Raw genomic sequence first — 20,988 nt, forward strand, 5'->3', positions numbered from 1 at the left:
GCTCTCATCTTCGTCTCAGAATGGCTGAGGTTGGACAGGTCCTCAGGAAGCAGTTTTGTCCAAAATGACTGCCTTCAAACCCTGATAGCAATGACTTCAAGCCTGTTTTCATACTGCTCTGAGATAAAGAGAAATGGATGTCTTTCTTCTGACACTTCTTCTGAAAGCTTTGTGTGGAAAGATCTTGATGTAGGCAAGGCAGCTTGATTGTGGCTTAGCAGGTCACCTTCTGTTCTGCAGTGCAGTGCTGAGGGATGATCTGTGCATCTTTCCAAAGCATCTCTTTTGTATGGCAGTCCTCAGAGCATCCCGGAGAGCTGAGTGCTTACTTTCCAAGCACGCTGCTCTTGTGAACTGCAACTCATGTTGCACTGTTATATTTAGGGTATGTACCTTAATTTGGTAGTTCTGCTTAACTTTTCTAGCTTTTTCAAAGGTGGACAAAACATAGCTTGTTAGCCTGGATTTTGAACTTTATCACAGGTAAAATTCTGTAACTGTTGAACAAGTGCACAATGTCTTTGTGTCCAATGCAAATCCAATAGTCAAGGGATCTGAAGTCACAGGCTGTGAAATTATGTAGTCACAGATGCTGAGCTATTACGATTGTTTCCTTATATAGATCACAACTGCCTTAATAATGCAACTCCCAAATCTAAATTAAACTGCTCCCTTCAAATAATCAAACAAATCTTAGATCAGGTGTGGAGAAAATAAGTAGGATACAATCTTACTTGAAATTATAAATATGTAAGGTCCAAGAACTCAAACGTGAACCTAAACCTAGTTTGTTGTCTAACAAAAGTAATTAGCCAATTCTTTTAATATACATAAGCTTCTGTTTAACAAATTCAACGGGGGTGAACGTGTAGGATAGATGAAAAAAGATAAATGTCTGCAACGATAAGACATTCCAGTTAAAAACAAAACAAAATACAAATGTGTCTGCAGGCTTTTTGTGCATCATGATGTCTGGATATGAATAGAATTCAGAGAATAGAAGGCAAACTCAATTTGCTAAGATGCAGAGAATAGATGTATTCAACTTCCTATTAAGTAAGTGCATAAGGCATTTTTAATTCTAATGCTCGCTCTGAATTTCTCTCTTGTTTTTCCTCTTTTTCCACTAGATATTTACTGTCTTAAATGTTTCTTAGTGCCTTCATCAATGTTGCATTTATTTCTAGCTCAATTAAGAAGTGATTGTAATAGTAACTTGTAATGACTTGCTTAAGGCAGTGCTGAATTTGAAGAACTTTATTATGTGACAGAGCTGTGGTTTATTGTGTGCATTTATTAATATTTATTTCCTAAAAGGGACAAACATTTTCATGCCTGCATAAATGTCTTAGAAACAGAATCACATGGTAATCCTGTGATTTTGAGTTAGTTAAAAAGATACTATGTTGGTCAAAACTTAATGCTTAAAGATAACAACCTCATTATTATAACATGAATGAAAGGTACCCTGGAAAGGCAGCTTGTCACAATAAATCATGTTGGTCGTTGTGTTCTTGAGTCTTCACACGTAAGTGCCAATTTCACATTTTATTTGCCATCTTCAACAGACTTATATAAATATATTCAAACATAAACATACAATAAAATCATTTCATATTAATTCATAACTGTTGATTGATTGTGGCAGTGCACATGCCATTATTCCTATTGCATTTCTTCTGATAGTGATTACTTTCATGAGCAGTTAAGAGGTCATGGTGCCAGTATGCTCTCACCCTGCTTTATAAAAGGGTTTGTTTCACTTCTGTCTAGGATAAACACAGAAGAATTCTGTGCATGTGCATATATACCTGGATTTACATTGTTTTCACCTAACACATACATTGCTATTGAAACCTACTCTTGTATTGTACTATAAATTAAAGGTCTCCTGTTTCTGTGACACGAAATAGTTTTTGTTTGTTCATTTGTTCTGTTTTTGTTCTAAAAAGAATCTCAGACAAGGAGGATAACCGATGGTAGGGTGATGAGTCTGTGGGCTCTTTCTTTGTCCCAACAAGGAAAGAGAAACGAGATGCAGCATCCTGTAATCAGAAGTAGAGCGTACGTCTCTGTTCCATACCCGGTGCAAGTCACATGCAGTGGTGGGTGTTGAATGTTGTGACCCAGTTCTTGCAGGGCCAAGGGCTGGGCCCTGACTCCTGTTCCCTTGAGGAAGTGCTGGGAAACCCTCCTGCTTCTATAGAGAGAGAAAGGAAACAAAAATCCATAGCCTGTTTCTAAAGTCCCTAGGCAAAATAATATCATCCCCAGAATTTTAATTTAAAGCTTGTTACATAGCTACTGGAATTCTGTGAAATACAGAAGGTTGGAACATCTGCTTTTGAGGATACTAAGCAAAGGTAGAGTCCCCTAAGTACTGGGATGTATCTGTGACGGCAGTGTTTTGAACGTTTGGTGTAAAAACAGGAAGGAAGAAGGGTAAGTAGAAACCTTTCCTAAATAATTTAGTGTCAGGGTTTCTTTTGAAGGGTATTGTTTGAATGTAAATTGCTTTGTTTGCTTGTTTTTGAAGGTATTTGAGATTGTCCTACAAAAAAAATGTTGACAGAAAATGCAGCTGCTTTTACTCAGCCTTTCCTCCATGAACTCAGGAATTTTCTTTCTGCAGCTGAGTTTGGAGCTTCTGCAGGAGGGGTGGCTTTGTGGCGAGCAGCTCGATTTGTAGCAGCTCAGCCTTAGTTTGAGGTTCGGTGCTGCTTCATTCTTCTGTATCTGCAAGAAAAAAAAAATGCAGTGGAGCTTATGAATGTGAATGCAATAAGCAGCAAGAAGGCTTATAGTGGTTCTGTTCATGTCACATATTTTCTGATAACTAAGGGCAAGAGACTTGTTTTTGTAACCGTGATTTTAAATGGAGAGCCCAGGAAAGCTACAAGACATTACACAATTATATGGGGAGTTATTTGTTATGGCTTCATACAGTTCTGTATCTCACATCTCAGAAGGTATGCCGATCCCATCGTCAGACTGGAAGCTGATGTCTTATGAGACTGGGAGTAATGCTTTTTTCTTTTGTCATTTAAGTTTGCGAACATTTTCAGAAAGTAATTTCCATCTTCTCTGACAGTTGTTTTTTTTTTTTTTTAAACTTATATTAGCAGCTGACAGGGAACTGAATGTTTTCATGTGAATTATAAATGCTATAGTCTCTGTTCCTCAGAAAATTCAGGTTTCTGCTTTCTGATATTCAGATATGGAAATTCTGTCACATGAACTTCTTTTGTATTTCCTCAGTGTTTTCTCAAATTGTGTAACAATTCCACTTGTATAACAGTTGAAATGAAAAGTGCAACAAGTCCAGAGGGCAGAACTCTCTATTGGGTGGATAGAGACTCTAAGTCACCATTTTGGTCTTTCCATTATGATTTGATATTTAAAAAGAAATAAAAAAAAAACAACCCAAAAAGTTAAGTACTTGTTTATACTATGTGAACTTGCTGAGCATAAGAAATCATTTTGGTCCTCAGAATGTGCATGACAGGGGATTCCAAAAGCATTGGTGATTTGGATGCTGCTTGCTATTTGAATTCCTGGTGTGAATGGAAGCAGCGGTGCTGTTGTGGGGAGGCTCAGAATCCTGAGGAGTCCCAGGGCTGAATTAAACAGCTTTTGAAATGCTGGCGTAGCGTTCTGACATACAGGTGGTTTCTTAACAGTTCTCTACTTGGTGTTTCCGCCAATGTGTAAATCCAGTGTTGCTCCCTCAGGTCATCATTAACTTGTTTGTGTGCTTGGATTAAGTAACTTGGCACCCTCCCCGGGCCTCGCTGCGGATCAGCAGGGCAGCAAGTTCCGTCCTGTTTGCTGCTCCTTTCATAACTCTGCAGGTGACTCTGGTGTTTTTTACTGATGGTCTGTGACTTGTTCTTAGCTTGTCTTTTAGAGAAGACAGGCAACTTTCTGAAAGTGGGGAGAGCACTGTGTCCTACCGAGCAAGCCACACCTGGCGCATGCAAACAAGCCTGGATGTGGTTCTTCTTTGCCTCTGGTGTCAGGCAGGTTGGTGTGGGCTCTCTGGATGTCCTACAAACAATTGGAAATACATGTTTTTCCTGTATTTTCTCCTTCAGTTCAGAAAGAAGAAAGATGTGGAGACCGAGAGGTTTAGTTTAAACAGATTTTGATGTAGCTCTGTATTACTCAGCAGTAGACCAAGGTGATTTTTATCTTTTTGTTTCACACTGCACTGTATTTCCATTCTTCCTGCAAATCTTGTGATGTGTTCCCAGCCTGCCAGGTAGAGCTGAGCTCAGAAGATCCTGAAAATATGTAGGAATGGTGGAGCTGGTTCCCCTACTGCCAGCACAGAGCCCCTTGCTGCAGGGTGCTGGGTGCTGCTGTGCCATGGGTCATGGAGCTGCAGGTCACCCAGTGAGCCATGTAGGTGCTGATAAGGCACATAGTTTGTGTGCGAAGGCTGTAGGAATGCATTGCTTCACAACCAAATTTGAAAGAATAGCATTAAAAGTGGTTAAGTTAGGCGTTCTAACATTTGCACCTAAAGCTAAATGTCCTCCTGTTTGTGTAAATGTTTTGTGGGTACTGAATGACAGTCTTCTCTGAACAGATGCCTTGATGTCTGTTGCTTTCTGAGTTGTGGAGCATGCTGCTATTGCAAAAGCCTGCAAGCAAGGGGAGGGGAAGTACTGCTTAGGGAGTGCCCTCCTGGGATGGAGAATTGCATCGTTCTCTGCCTCTGCAGCAGAAGTGTTGTGGCTTTTCAATTAGACTTTAATTAGTGTTTCTGGGTAATTAAGCTTCTTGAGAGGTACAGCTCAACAGACACTTGACTTAGACATCTTGGTGTGAACGCTTAAAAGCAAATTTGCAGATTTCTTTGGTGTGTTCAGCTGGGGCTTACGTTAGTTGTAACTGCTTTTGCACACATAGGTCTTCGTTAAAGTGACCTTAAATATCATGGAATCATAAAATGGCCTGGGCTGAAAAGGAACTCAGTGATCATCTAGTTTCAACCCTCCTGCTATTTGCAGGGACGCCAACCACCAGACCAGGCTGCCCAGAGCCACATCCAGCCCGGCTTTGATATGAAAGCATCTCAAGAAGGGCAGTATGGATTAACCCATACTCCTGACTTAAGCCCTTCTGAGCCTCTTCTTTGAACTTGGGGGTTAAGCACAGCAGTGCTGTCTTGCACGAGTCTTTTGAAAACGTGTGAAAGTGGTTAAACAATAATACTACAGTGCGAAGTATCTGAAATCTAGTTGTTTTGTAATAACCAGATTTAACAGTAACTTATCTGTAAATACAGTTGCAAATAAATAATAATCTAACTTGCTCTGAAACAATTTTTTTTTGAGGAGATTCATTCCTGTTAGTTAATACCACTGCTTTGTGAACAGGATTGTACGAAATTTCTTATTTAAGCAGTTGGATGTTAATACTTAGTTTTTGTACTTCACTGCTATGAATAAAAAGTTACTTTTAAAATATTTTTACTCCCAACTTCCATACATGTAACCAATATGTCACTGCTAAATTGAAAGCACAAAAATGTCATAACTGATTTCATATATATATAAGAATATACGTATATATTCACCTCTGTGCTTGGCAAGATTGTGGAACACATCCTCCTGAAGGCACTGCCATAGGTGCTTGGAAAATAAAGACAGGATGATTGGTGGTAAGCAGCACAGCTTCACAAGGGCACATACCTGCTGAACCTGGTGGCCCTTTATGATGGAGTTACAGCATCGGTAGATAATGAACGGGCTGCCCAGGGAGGTTGTGGATGCCCCGTCCTTGGAGGTGTTCAAGGCCAGTTTGGATGGGGCCCTGGGCAGCCTGGTTTAGCATTAAACGTGGAGGTTGGTGGCTGGGGGTTAGAGATTCATGATCCTTGAGGTCCCTTCCAACCCTGGCCATTCTGTGATAACTGAAGAACAAAGCAGTTGACACTGTCCTGCATGGCATCATGGTCATTAAATTGGAGATTTATCCAAAATTGATTCTGTGGACGGACCTCTCACTGGATAAGGAATCGGCTGGATGGTCGCACTCAGAGAGCTGTGGTCAACAGCTCAATGTCCAAGTGGAGACTGGTGATGACTGGTGTTCCACAGAGATCAGTGTTGGTACTGTGTTATTTAACATCTCTGTTGGCAACACGGACAATGGGATCAAGGGCACCCTCAGCAAGTTTGCAGCCAAGCTGAGTGATGGATTTGATACCCTGGAGGGACCTGGACAGGCCTGAGAGGTGCCCCCATGCCAAACTCATGAAGTTCAACGAGGCCAGGTGTGAGGTCCTGTTCCTGGGTTGGGGCATTCCCAAGCACAGATACAGGTTGGATGAAGAATAGCTCAGGAGCAGCCCTGGGGAGAAGGATTTGGGAGTGTCAGTTGGTGAAAGGCAACATTGCTGGCAATGTGCTCATGCAGTCCGGAAGGCCAACCGTATCCTGGGCTGCATCAAGATAAGCATGACCAGCAGGTCAAGGGAGGTGATTCTGCACCTGTGCTCTTGTGAGACGCCACCTGGAGTACTGCATCCAGTTCTGAGACCTCCAACAAGAAGCACGTTGAGCTGTTGGAGCAGGTCCAGAGGATGGCTGTGAAGACGATCAGAGGGCTGGAACACCTCCCTGACAAGGATAGCCTGGGAGAGCTGAGGCTCTCCAGCCCAGAGAAGAGAAGGTTCTGGGGGGACCTTATAGTGGCCTTCGCAGTAGCTGAAGAGGGCCTACAGGAAAGCTGGGGAGGGACTTTTTATGAGGGCACGTAGCTACAGTATGAGGAGAAATGGTTTTAAACTGAAAGAAGGGAGATTTAGACCACAGGAAGAAATCGGGAAGAAATTTTTTGTTGTGAGGATGATGGGACCTGGAACAGGTTGGGCAGAGGGGTTGTGGATGCCCCTTCCCTGGACGTGTTTAAGGCCAAGTTGGATGGGGCTGTGAGCAACCTGGTCAAGAGGGAAGTGTCCCCTGCCTATAGCAGGGGGTTGGAACTAGACGATCTTAAAGGTCCCTTCCACCCCAATTCATTCTATGATTCTATATCACTTAAATCTCAGGTAGCATTCCTATGGAAACATTTTGTTGTATATACAGAAGTTTCATTACAAGTCTTTGTAATGATTATCTCTATGATTATTTAAATGAATACATGCAGTTTACTGTCTTTTAAGAAAGGAGGAGCAGCAGATCTTACTCCTTTGCTTACTATTCTATTTGAATAAAGGAAAATTAAAGTGAGCGTTCCTGTGTTAAGGTTCCTCCTCTTTCTCTTGGATTTTAGGCTAGTCGTTGAACTAAGTAATTTAAAATGAAAGAAATATTCTCAGCATATCTCAGAAGGCTGCTGGTAATCTGGTGTGATGCTCCACAAAACTCAGTATGCATTATAGCTTCTTGTAGTTGATTGTGTTGTTGGACTTATACTATGTAGTTGTCTATATTTCTGAATCTTAGCATAGGTTCTTACTTGTAGTCAGTCTGAGATCTGATGAAGCACTTGTAATAACAGGTATAGCTTGAAATGCATTTATTTATTTATAATATATATATATATGCAAGATGTATGGCCCATGTGTCAGTACAAAGTGAGCTCTCAGTGAGCAGGGCTTGTTCTGTGCAGTGAGCCACATGGGGATGTGGGGGAATGGATGAGGAGGGAGAACAACTATTTGTGATTGCAAAGTGTGAGCTCGGATGTACTGTGTACTGGGAACTTGTTGCTTCAATATGTGCTTGCTAGATTTTCATAAGCAGAGCAACTTTCTACTTCTAGGTGGGATGTTGTGACGAAGCTGGGTATTGCAGATATCCTGAGCAAAGTTTGCTTATAAATTTGATTGTGAATTCACTTGATAGTACTAGTCTGTTCCATGTTTTCAGGCCATCCTTTAGCTTTCAGTGTGGTTGAGGATGTTATTTGCCCTCCTCTGGTAAATTCATATTTTTCTTTCACTCTGAGGCACATAAAGACTGTTTTGCAGATTGGCCAAAATTCAGGGGCGAGAGTGGGTTTATTTGGGGTTGGCAGATAACATGAAAGATGCATAGGAAGTGTGTACATAGTATAGAAGTTCATGTGTGTATAAATGTATGTGATACAAAGGGATGAATTAACCATGGCTTGTGATCTTCAGCCTGCCGTCACATGACATCAGAGTTCCTCTTTGGGAAAGTGTTGGGTGCTTCATGGAGATCCCTAAATCTTCACTCCCAAAGCTCAATATTGTGCATTTGCAATGTCGTCTTTGAGCTCCAAGCACGGCGCTGTGGCTGTGTGGCTGCAATAGATCCTGGCACCTGCCTTGCTGAGCTGCATCTTAATAAAGTGGCTGCTCCCCACAGACTGCTCTTGCTTTTCTTGTTCCTGTGGAGAGGATGAGAAATGTTGCTGCCCTTTGCAGGTGCTGCTCAGCCGCTTCCAGGAGGTGGTGGCTGCTTTTTGCTGTTGAGGAGCACAAGGGGTGTGCTGCTTACTTGCAGGCATTTGACTCCGGGAATCAAGGTCTGACTCTTTATGTCTCAGGAAGCAAAGGGGTGAGGACAGTGCCTAGCTCAGCTCAGCACCTCTTCACCTGGTGTTGGACAGCATTATGGGTGGCTTTATTTGTTACAAAGAAACTTAGGGAGTGCCTAGTTGGTGTGCTTACTTCCTTGCTCTCAGTTAAATATACAACCAGAGGCTTTGTTAGTTCCACATCCTTATCTTTTTTCTTTCTGTTTTTCTAACTTGCTCCTCATGTAGCTTCACATCTTTCAAATAAATACTTGTACCTTGACAAGCACCATGCAAGCACACCACAAGACTAATAGCCTTGGGTTTTTTCCTTTCTTCCTTTGGCATGCTGTAGATCTTTCGCCTTTGGGTCTTTCGTGCTATGAAGTGACAGCGTTATCAGGGATGGAGCGTGTGTTAGGAGTTCTGTAAGAGCTGCTCTTAGTCTTTGAATGTGGGGAGGCTGAGCTACTGGACCATGCCCACTTTGGTTATTCTAATATTATTCATCAGTACGAAAGGTGTGGCGGGTTTTATTTTTCTCTCTAAACACCACTTATTAATACAGCAATTTTCTTGCATCACTAAAATTACTGATATGTTTTGATAGGTTTGCAGTTTGCCTGAAGGAGTTTTGCATTCCAGAAAGAGGGGAAATTTTAATAATTCTTGTTCACCATCTCTTGTGTCAACATGTATGATAGGTGTTCAACACAGGAGTGCACTCTGCTTTTGAAATGCACTTTTGATTTGTTGCATGTATTCACGTGTACATCTCGTGTGGTTAACTTCTTGTTTCTCCTTTGTGTTTATTATTTATTATCATCTACTCAGTTTTGTGTACGTGGTCCATTTGCAAATAATGTGATGTGGCTGGGATTGTACATTGGTCCAAAAGTAATGCTTCCCATTTATTTTCATGGAAAACACAGTGGCTACAAAGAGCACAATAACACTATTTGAAAGAGCAAATTCACAGCTACAAAACACTCTTTTCAAACTTATTCACCACTGTTAGCTATGCACTTTCACCAGCAATGAACAAAAGCCTGCATGCTGTGCTTGTAAAAATCTACAGTGGTGGAGCTGACCCACTATTTCACAGCTGCTCTGATGGCATCATTGCTAGGAAACTGTTGTCCACGCAGTCCAGCTTTCACTGTGCTGACATCCACTGTTTGATCTCCATAAATGTTCAGCAAGCATTGATGAGTGTCAGTGGGTGCAATTTTTCAATTCCACACCTTTGCTTTGCAAGTTTTTCTTCTGCTCTGCCTCCTTACTTTCCCAGCTGTAGGCTTCCTTATGACAGTGTCCAATACTGCAAGCGTTCCTAGCAAAGGTTTATCTGACAAGCTCTAACCAAGCCTGTTAGTCCATCTGCCTAACAGCAGAGTGCCAGATGTGTTCAGTGTGTTTGATTGTTTTTTCCAATGGGATGTTGGATGCAAAATTCAGACTGCACTGAAACACCACCCTTCCACAGTGTTTATGTGATTCCGTGCGTCCACTTTCTTGACCCTCCTGCGTGGCTTTTGTTTGAAAGGCGGTATTTTGTTTTGTTTCCAGCTGCTGGGCTGCACTGCGAGGAAATATCTTCTTGTATCCACTTAACAACTTTTAAAAAAATTAACTCCTAGATTCAAAAGTTTGTTTAAAATAGTGTATAATGTTTGAGTTTACATTACAGTATTTGTGGAAATTAAGTGACACGTCAAAACTTTTGGTGTTTTAATCATACCACCATAAATGAAACGAGCTGTGGCAGTGATATTTTGTCAAATAATTTACCATGAAAAGTGGCATATACTGTATAATATTTTCCAAAAATCTGAAGCCTACTGATGAGTGAGAAGAGTAATTATGTAACGGTATGAAATTTAGACCACATAATTATATTGCTATAATGTAAAAGCTGACAGTGATGTGAAATTTGGCAGCACGTATTACTGCTCATTTTACTGTTTTTCTTCCTCTTCTCCTTCAACACTTCAGTTAAAGGTCATAGTGGATGCAAGGGGAAATTCTAAGCATGATTTTTCTCTATCATGAGGCCGGATTTCCAGACTTTGGTGTACAGACTACTGCAGTTAAGCTGATTTTGTCATTTATGAATAGGTCTCGCTGCGTATCAATCCTGCTTTTAAGCACAAATCATTCATTCAAGAATATTAAGATCCTCAAATTAGGAGTTCCATAAACCAGATGGCTAATTGTTTGCTGGAATATGATGCTGCTAAGTTTTAGATTTCTGATTAAGCTGAGAGATGTGTGGGAAATGCTAATACAGCGTTCAGTAAAGAGCGGAAGAAATTTGCTTAATTTGTTTTGGGAAGGAATCTATTATGTTACCACTTTTCCTAGGCAAAAATTTAACGTATATCAAAGTCAAATCACACGCTTGGGAACCTGGAAGGCTGAAGATGTTCATCAGAATAGCAGGAAGGGACATGAAATGGGAAGCCAAAGTGCTTGCTTGGAGCTCAGTCCAGTGGAAAACTGAAATAAATGATTCCCTGTGTTGATGGCACGCTGTGTTGTACGTCTTAAAAACTTTCCTCTTGAAACTGCCATATGCTTTCTAGCAAGCTTTCACAAAGTAACTTATTGCAGGGCGAGCAAATTCCTTGGGCATCCTTCACTGACTGCTGGAGGTAAAAATAAAAAAAATTAAAAAATAAAGGACTGACTCAGACTTGGAAATACATCATAGAATCATAGAATGGCCTGGGTTGAAAAGGACCATAATGATCATCTAGTTTCACCCTTTTATTGGTTTTTATTTCAGATGCAGTAAGTAGTTCTTAATTAAAGAAAAAACACATAAGAATCTCACATGTGTGAGTTCATTTTCACTGAAACAAAACACAGGTTATCCCCATAATTAAAGTGTGTTCAATTGCAAACCGAGCAATTTGTTTTTTATGTGTACTTTGAACAGAAGTTACTTAGAAATTCACTGGAGAAAAATCTTTTCAGTTCAGTATCCAATTCAGTTTTTGTTTTCCCTCCATGATTTTTCCCTCAAACTATGAAATGTAACGGGTACCACTGTGATGAACCTGCTAAGGTCCAAGAAACGTATCCTGATGGAGAAGGCTGTGAAAAGTTCTTTTGTCCTCTGGGACTTCTTTGTGGTCTACACTTATTTTGGATAAGATTACATTATCCTGTTTGGATAATATTACCTTTATAATATAATGGAATTAGATGAAAAAATCTGTGAAATACATTTCATTTATCTTCAGTAGAAAAGCAGAAAAATAAGTGATTTATCCTAACCCAAGTGCTACTTCCTTAAAAAGAAAAAACACACAACTGCTGAAGAATATAGAACTATTTTGTAAATATATATATATATATAGTCATATTTTGTAAATTAGTTGTAAACATTTCCAAACATTTCCTTATTTTTGTGGTTTCTTTTTCCTGACTTCATTTAGTTCCTTATTTTCTTATGGTTCTAGGCAAGACTTGTGTTCAACTTACTCAGGTAAAGAAGAAGGACAGGCAAAGCACTCCTTTGCATTAGGGCATTCGTACCTATTACATGTCACTGCTTACAGAACACGTGATTTTTACTTACTGAGCAGCTTGCAGGCAATGTGATTTCAGCTTTGCAATACGTAATGTGAAAATGACCAAGTTTACAATGAGCGAGGATATAAACTTATTTTAACTTTTTTTTTTTTTTGTAAGTCGTGCCTAATTCTTATTTTCCACTCGATTCTTGCTGTGCACTTACTTTTTAAGTGACTGGATTCAAACGTGTGGCATGAAATGAGAATTGCTGTTACCAAAGCGGAAATCCATACTGACTGACTGAAAAGTGCAGGAGCTCCCTCTGCTGGCTGTAACGTGCTTTGTCTGGAAAGTTGAGGGGAACTTCAGTTATACCAGAATGATTCATAAAGGCAAACAAGAGGTGAGCAACCCAGCCCTTTCTTCAAGATATTACCACTTGGTTGTGAGTACATGTGCACAATGTATTAAACCATGGGAAGAGGAAGCAGCAGTTCAAGAGGAGTTTACTGTATTTATTCTTACTTGGTGCAGACAAAATCTTTTGGTGAAGATGATGGCTATTACATGGTGTAGCTAATTTCTGAATTGTTTTATGGAACTCTCTGTAGCAAGCAGCAACTTTTCAAAAGCTGGATATTGATACTGTTTGAGCCTTGCTCTGCGCCATCGCAGGCAGCAGGCTGCCTCTCTGTCAGCATCATGTAGCTGCTATGGTCAGGACAGCAATGATTAATGTAGGCGTACACTGCCATTCCAGTATCATCTGTTTACATAAGTGTCACCTGAGCTCTTTGTAGTTGTTATTAATAATGTAAGACCTTGCTGATGATGTGGTACAGAACACTAAAAATTATTGTAGATTGAGAAAGGGGGAGAATAATTTCCAATAATTTCCAGTTCTAGTTATTGCTACACCATCCTTTCCCTCCTGTCCCTGTAGGAAGCAGTAGGAAAGAGCATCCTCCCTGGCTGTTTGTGTTTCTTCAAGCATTGCAGCATCTTCAATTTTGCAAATCCTCAGAAAACATTACATTTCTATAGGTATTTAAATTTAGGAAGCCAGTATCAGTCTTTCATGCAGCATTGTTCTGAATGGCAGGAAAGTGGCTGGAAGAGTGGCACTGGGAAGAGATCTGTTTCTTAGCTGTTAAACAAACGAAAAAGAAATCAAGAAAGCAACCAAACAAAATCTGACCCAGAAAATGTTGTATCAGAATGAGTTTCTGCACAGGTGGAGCAACAAACTCAGGCCTGTCCTGGGGTCTGCCTGTGTGCCAAGTAGGGGATTGTGTTTTGTTCTGCATAAACAGGATTATCTGCAGCGATTTTGCTGGTGAGGCCATCTGCCCAGGAGCAGGGAGCAAGTCTGCTGCCACAGGAGGGAGGGGCACAGTAATGTCCTCTGGGGGGGGAAAGCAGGCAGAGGCTGAGGAGCTGTTCAAAACATAGATGCTTTGACTTTTGGGACTCTCTCTGGGTAGTTATGTGGGCATGAGTCACACTAGAGTCCCTTGAACCTGAAAACAATGACTGTTGTTCCATTGCCTTTCTTGCCTCAGACTGTTGCATGCACCATTGTAAGTATCAGTCAGTCTGCATTACCACCGCTGTCTGAGATGCTGCAGTGCATCCACTTCTGGTGTTCATAAGCTGGTTAATTCTGTTTTCTTTTTCTTCTGGTATCTTCATCATAAACACTGGATTCAGAAGTGTCGTAGTTCATTACTAGCTATGGCAAGACACCATCTCATCACCTCAGTGAATTGCTCAGAAATACACATTTCTGCATGCTGCCTCAGCTTTTCCCATTCAGCCTCGCTGGATTTTGGAGACCTCACAGGTTACTGCAGTCTAAGGGAACTATAGCACCTTTGCTCTTGCAAGACAGTTTCCAGAGTTCCCAATAAAATACTCTGTGGGTTTTTATTTTTACTTACTTCTCTGATCTTCCTGAGATTTCAACATCTATTAAGACAAATTCAGCTACAGCCTACATATTTCACCTGTACTGTATGCAGTGCAGCATTGTAAGGTTTTGTGTATAACTTTCTGTAAGTCTGTATTAATGCTAGCATCTCTGTCATAGCCTTTTGGCTGGGAAGTACTGAGGTTAGTTTTACAGCACAGCTGTGAGCATTTGCCTCTCAATATGCCGTATAGAAGCCAGCCACATAGCTGGGCACAAGAGGGCACGATTGCTCAGTTAGCAGTAGGGTTTCTGTGGTCAAGGACATCCCAGTGACTCAGGATGTGTTTTAATACTCTGATGTGAGTTGCTGCTCAGGAGTGATCGCTGTGACAGTCGCCTCCATGCAGTAGGTATTCCTGCACAAGGTGTGCAAGGTGCAGTTCAGCATTGGTTTTCAGTGGGACTTTTGTAGGATGGCTTTGGGTGCAGTGAGTAGCAAGAATGAAGCAAGTGTCAGATAACCAGCAGCTTATTGGATTCCTTCCTTTTAAAGGACATAGTATTTTGTACATTTACCTAATTTGGAAAGTGCAGAATGGTTGGAAAAATATATCCAACCTGAGCTCTGTCAGCATTGTGCCTTTGTGTCGTCAGTCAAAGTGGAAGCTGAGAGTGCCAGATAAACACGAGCCACTGCTTTCTTCCTTATCTTCCCATCCCAGGGTACACATGTAAGGAGCAGCATCTATCTGCACTGGAGGAGACCAATGCAGTAACTGTAATTTTTGTACAACATAAGTGGTTTCTCAAGTAGCTGTACTTTGGCTGATGTCAGCTACCTTCCACCTCTCTATTTTTCAGAGTTTTTGAGTCCAGAGGGAAGACTGAACTGCCTCTTTTATACCTTCTTATAAAGAAGTGTACAGTAACTGCACATTCCTGTTTTAATTTTGAGTGCTATTAGGGAATCTGCAGTGACACCATCTCAAATTAACGTTCTTACTGTAGAATGTTTTCCGTTGCTTTGTCAAAACTTCTAAATTCACAATATTTTAATTTCAAAAGCATTGATTTAAAAAAATAAAATGCTTCTACAACTTTACTTCGGTACACCTGCTGGAGCTGGTACACTTTCTGATCTATATGGCACCACCTTTGTGACTGGCTAATAAACTGCAGTGTACGTAAGTTGGAGACACCACTACGAATAACTAAAAACATCAAATGCTCATTATCAAACTGCTTAGCTCTCTGATTTATTCAGATTCAGACAAAATAAGAAAAATTTTGGTATTTGTATTATTACAAAAACTTTGGTATTTGTAGCAAATGCCAAAATAGAATCAATGCAGTATTGTTCACCTAGTTGAAATTGCAAAATCCAGGAAATGCAAACATTAAGTTTCCAACAGCAACATTAACTTGGACTCTTTGCATATCCTGTGTTTTCCTGGTTTTTACATACATAAAGTAATGTATTAAGCTGTGAGTTGAACAAGAAAAACAGAGAAAATTCTTCATGTAGGTAATGCTGCCAAGTTAAGTACTGTAACATTTGTGTTTATTGATCTTTTATCATTTTAAATTATTTTCTTCATAAAGATTGAATATGTTTTTTTTTTTTTTTTTTTTTTTTTTTTTCCAAATGATTTTTTTGGCCTAATGAAGTGAAATCTGAGAATTTCTCTTCACTTCATGTGAACTCACCATACATTACCTTTGGCCTTGAATCCCACTCTTCTTCATCCACCACTAACTCAGATCTGAATTAAATCACTTTTGAACTTGACAATAAGACTTGAATGTCAGCACTGGCACCTTAATTGCAGTGGGACTGTAACTTAGGCCATACAGGCTGGCAAGACAAGATCTAACAATTGCCTTTAAATCTCATAGGTCTGTTGTTTTTTTGCTAGTTAAATTCCTATGTAATTAAAGTGTCTGTACTCATGGAGTAGCTCAAGCGTGATGTGTTGCAGTAAAAGTGAGCTCTAACTGTATCTCTCTGTACAACAGTGTGCAACTTTGGCAATGATATGGTTGGTTCTAAAATTGTAATGGCCCAGATGTTACCGTGCATTGATAGATATGCAAGTCAGAGACTGGGAAGTCCTGCTATGAGGGCATGTAGTGCCTGGGGGTACAGAGCTGCTGGCAGAACAATCTCCCTGTCTCCTTGTATATAATCACAATTTGAGATTTGCAGAGTAGAAAAACTAGGACTTGCTCGTGAAGAAGAGATTTGGAAAGTGAAGTTAGGTTTGGAAAGTAAAAAAATAAAAGAACAATAGAGAGATGAGGCAGTGTTAGGAGTGGAAATGGAGACTGTAGGAGTTTTATTTCCCTTACAGTCTTTGCTATCATGCAAGGACATGTGGATGTTGGTGAAGAAAGGGGTAAAGGTTTGTTAGTAAAGTACCATGGGTTCACAAGAATAGTGAGTACATAGCAGTGCCACACAAGAGAGGAAGATGGATAGAGGTGTGAAGAAAGGAACAAGGTAGAATTGGGACAGCAAGGGCTGAGAGGAGGAATGTTCCCTTCTGAAAGGAAGGAAATGCAGAAATGAAAACAGAAGTGTTAGGAAGTGTGTCCTGAGTGAGAAGTCACACACTGAGCTGATGGCAGGGCAACCTCAGTGCTTGCAAAGGAGAAAAGGAATGAGGAGAGTTTCAGATAAGCGTTCTGGAGCTAGCTGGAATGTGGTAACTGGAAGATGCTGGGCTGAAGAATGGTGACGGGGAGCTTACAGGGAAGAGAAGACTGCAAGGAGTGCCTGGCATGCTTGAAGTACTAATAGTGCAGAGGCCCTGGGAGATGTCATTGCTATTCAGCTTCAACTTTGTTTTCTTTTGCAGACTTAGCATCCCACAGCAACTTGGCTTGCAATGCTTGCAAATTTCTGGAAGTCAAATGTGCATGCTTCCTCCCACTACATGCTGCCTGTCCATGTGCAGTACTTCACTTTTACTGCACCTGTAGGTGTAAGGAAATTTTTTGTTACTCATACTCAAGATGCAACTAATAAATTATCACTTAATAAATCAAGATGTTTTCCAAATTTGAGCTAAAAGCGTGTACTTTTCAGATTGCTCATTAAATGTTAAAACTTAACATTTAAAAAAAGTTCTTTTGTTTGTTTGGTTGTTTTTTTTTTTTTTTGGATAAAAGTATGTTGAGAAAGTGGAGCTCATTCTACTTTTGCTCTCAGAGGAAAGAAATACATAATGTTTACTTTTTCATTCCTGTTCTCCCTCTCCCAATCTTCTTTCCCATCTAAAAAAAAAAAAAATATCACATTTTGACAGAAATGAATTGTAGAAAGTTGTGTTGAACAAAGAATAACAGTTTGGAAGATGAAATAATGTAGAAAAGGTAAGGCAGTCAAACTCTCAGTCTGCTATGGAAACAAACATAACATGGAAGCGCTGTAAAATGCTCCCTCCAGCCCCCCTCCTTCTCTCTCAGTTTGGCTCTAGAGGTGTAAAAATTTCTGAGTTTGGAAAAATAACATGTTAATACCATTGCGGGATGTTTCTGAATTTGAAATAATAGTATTTGTGTGTTCACCTGTTTCTGAGGATGATTTTTTGGACGTGGGATGTTCTTTGAGCTTCATGACTATGATGTTCAATATATTGCTGGCACAAACAGCTTGCTCAACTGTGAATAACTCAGTGATATATTTGTTGTCTTATTAAGCATGGCCTTAATATTGTTTTTGTTTCTATTAGTTGGAGATTTTCCATCAGCTTTTGTAGACTTGAAATCAAACTGCATTATAGTACTCATAGAATATCCCAAGTTGGAAGGAACTTGCAAAGATCATCGAGTCCAACTCCTGGCTCCACATAGGACCACCCAAAAATACAGAATAATAATCCATATTTTAATATCATATATGCATTTCTAAAATAGGAGTTGCAGGGCCCTTTGGTACAAAGCATATCGTTGTCTGCTGAGGAGCCCTCAATTTTTCAGTGTTTTGGAGTCTTTTAATTTACTTCAGCTAATGTTTGTCAAAAAGATTGTCAAGAAACCGTGCCAGAACAAAACTGTTTGTGCAGGTAATTAATGGAGAGGCTGTGGTACCTGCTGACAGGTTTTGTTTTTTTCCAGGAAAAGGAATGGTTTGCAGCTAGGGGAAAAGTGCTAAGAGTGTATCCAAACCAGTAACTCAAACCCACAGAGCACCTTTGATGTCAGACATAGCTTAGGTCACATTTTAGTGAATAGCTTTATTAAAATAGCTTATTAAACTAATATTATTCTGTCAGTCGGTACATTTTATTTGCAAAAAATGGAATCTGTCTAAGAGTATCTGACATCAACTACTCTGATGCTGTTTTAAATTAAACTGGTAGCTTTAGAGTATGTATTTAAAGGAATGTGCTCAATTCCTACACTGACGTGTAAACTCTGAGTCTGAACAGAACTCATGAGGTTTTTTTTTTGTGCTAAAGACAGCAGAGGTGCACATTGTGAATGGTTTTGCCACTACTGCAATTTTATCTAGTGCTGCTTTTATTGAGTGCATTTTGCATGTAACAAAGCTATATTTTAATGCAGCAACAATTTAAAACTTGTCATGTAGGATGAATAAATTACACTTGACATCTTGTGAGGTAGACTGCAGGACCTTCAGGTGTTACTTTGTTTGAAGGTCTCTGAAATTGGTGGAGAAATTCTAATCAAGATACTGAGATTGATTTTTTACTGGGTTATTTTATCTCTCAGGTGATAAATACTTCTTTCTATATAAGAGTTTTTTTCTTTTTTTTAATTCAGCGCAGAAGTGAATCTATATTGCTTTCAAGCAATACATAAACATCAACTTCAGAGATGATGAAAAAATCTTCCCCAAAAAATAACATATTTGACCGACTAAAAGCCATATGCATTAGGTTTTATAATGAAATGCCCTTTCAGAATAGTGTCATGGCAGGCTGGCTAAGCACCACTGGAAAAAGTTTCCAGTATCTCTTGTAGTATACAGCTAATCTGATTTCTGCACTTCCTCCTCTGAAATTAGGGACTTCCAGTCAAGTGTAGAGGTGCTGGGAGCAGATAGGAACCTCTGGGCTGAGTATCCCTCCCAACTGTATTTAGTTTGCATGGAAGCATGTTGTATCAAATGAGTGGGAGTTATAGGTAAATGCTTATCAGAGTCATTTAGTTAGTTTTGTATTACGAGTAAAAAAGTTCCTTCTTATGAAGGTTGGCTTTTACCTTTTGTTACTTAAACATGTTTGCGGAATGTTTCCATTTGTAAAAGTTTTCCCATAAGTAGAGACCAGAGGTGTCTCTTTTCTGAAGTTTTGGGCTTCATAGTTAAATTCGAAACTGAAAATTCTGTTTTTACTCTCAAAATGTGATTATATCTGAACTCCCCATGGTGTAAGCTAAATGTTTGTATAAGCCACACAAAATGGAAAGCGCTAATGTAGTATCCTAAAATATTATGCAGAATCCCCACATTCATCTGGTGGATGAAGAGGGATGTGGCGGCATTGATGTCAGTCAAGGCAGCTGTTGTCCTTTTCAGTTTGGGACACAGTTGAAGTCACAGGCACTCGTGCTCTACGCAGCACTTCAGGTTGACTTTTCTGTGGGCTCCTGCTGACGATGTGCTTGTGCTACCTATAGAGACCAGCTTTGGAGGGCAGCTAAGAGCCACAACTGATTCTAGAAGACCGTCAGAGACTCTGTGATGGAGTAGACCTCATTTCATCTTCCTGAAGAGCAGACCACCACTCTCAATTAATATTTTGTCTACCATAGCAGATTTACTTTTCCCCCAGTCTAGAAAACCTCCTTTGGCAATTTCCTGTGCTGACTAGGTTTAGGAGATTTGTATACATGTCCCTAGTTATTCAATTACTGGAGGCCCCACAATGAGTGCAAGACCAAATGGCTGTCAAATTTCCTGTCTCTGCATGAAATCTCTTTCTGGTAGTTCAAATACCATTTGCAGGCATGCTGTTTTAGTTCTGGAAATGAGGGTTATAGTCTTCATAACTGTAGCATCCTTTAGAAGAACAGGCTGAGTGGGTTTCTTATATCAAACAACCTGTTTTTTATGTTTTTTTTCCCCGAATTGGAACATTATTAGGTTCATGCTTTTTACATCTTAACTGTCTTAAGTCAATTTGAATAATCAACCTGCCTCTAAAATGTGAAGGAAATGTATTTATACTCATTATAGTGCCAAAATATTAAGTAACTTGTAAGGCAGACTTTCAGACAGAAGTATTACGCAGTTTATTAAGGTTTGGATGGGGAGCTGAACATAAAACCAAGTCTTGATGAGTGTTGTCTGCAAAGCCTGATGCTAGCTGTAAAGCCTCATTTTGAATGGTTTTCCTCCCTAAATAACTTGACTAAAATTAAGTGCCTGTGGCTAATGGGGTCCCTTCCATCCAAAGGCAGTAGATGAGCTCCAGCAGACACAGTGCGTAGGTCTGCTCACCTTAGCGCTTGTACATGTCTCCCTTTGGTCTCATCTTCTTTCCTGTATGTAATGCAGGTGGTGGGGAGCCGGATTTATCCCCTTCCCTTTGTATTCTACTGAGGGGCCTCTCGTACGTGTGAGACTGTGAGACGCAGGAAAACCGTTCCGTTGGAGAGCTGTCATTGTATGGCTGTGTTGTGAAGGTGTCCCCAGGAGCCGTTTATAACCAGGGCGTTCAGCACCGCCACCACTTACGTTGCCGTAAGGAGCTGAAGCGCGTCTGGTTTGGTTACCGTGCTCGCGTAGTGTCCGAGAGCTGTCTGAAGGCGAGGGGAACGTGTTTTTATAGAGGTGAATTGTTTTGGATGCCTTTAATTGAACTGCAGCTAGGAACGCCTTTCCTATAGGAGCCCGAATGGGCGCGGAGTGGAAAGCTTTCCGACCTTCCCGCCGCTCCCTTCGCGAGCCGCCGCCTCGGCTCTCGGCTCCCCGAGCCGAGCTGCGGCGGGAGCCGCGGCGCCATGAGGCCGCGAGGTGGCAGCAGCGGCGCGGGCCGGCCGGCGGGAGCCGCCGCTCCTGGCTCACTGTTTCCACGCGGTGGCTGCCA

The 20,988-nt window shown here is 40.6% G+C and overlaps 1 protein-coding gene across 6 annotated transcripts in view; it reads left to right on the forward strand.

The window, feature by feature from the left end:
- MPP7 (MAGUK p55 scaffold protein 7) overlaps positions 1 to 20,988 on the forward strand; it is a 144,285-nt gene that overhangs the window by 20,976 nt on the left and 102,321 nt on the right. The window lies entirely within an intron of this gene.

This window comes from Tympanuchus pallidicinctus, unplaced genomic scaffold (assembly GCF_026119805.1).
Source record: "Tympanuchus pallidicinctus isolate F22 unplaced genomic scaffold, pur_lepc_1.0 scaffold3, whole genome shotgun sequence".
Taxonomy (NCBI): domain Eukaryota; kingdom Metazoa; phylum Chordata; class Aves; order Galliformes; family Phasianidae; genus Tympanuchus; species Tympanuchus pallidicinctus.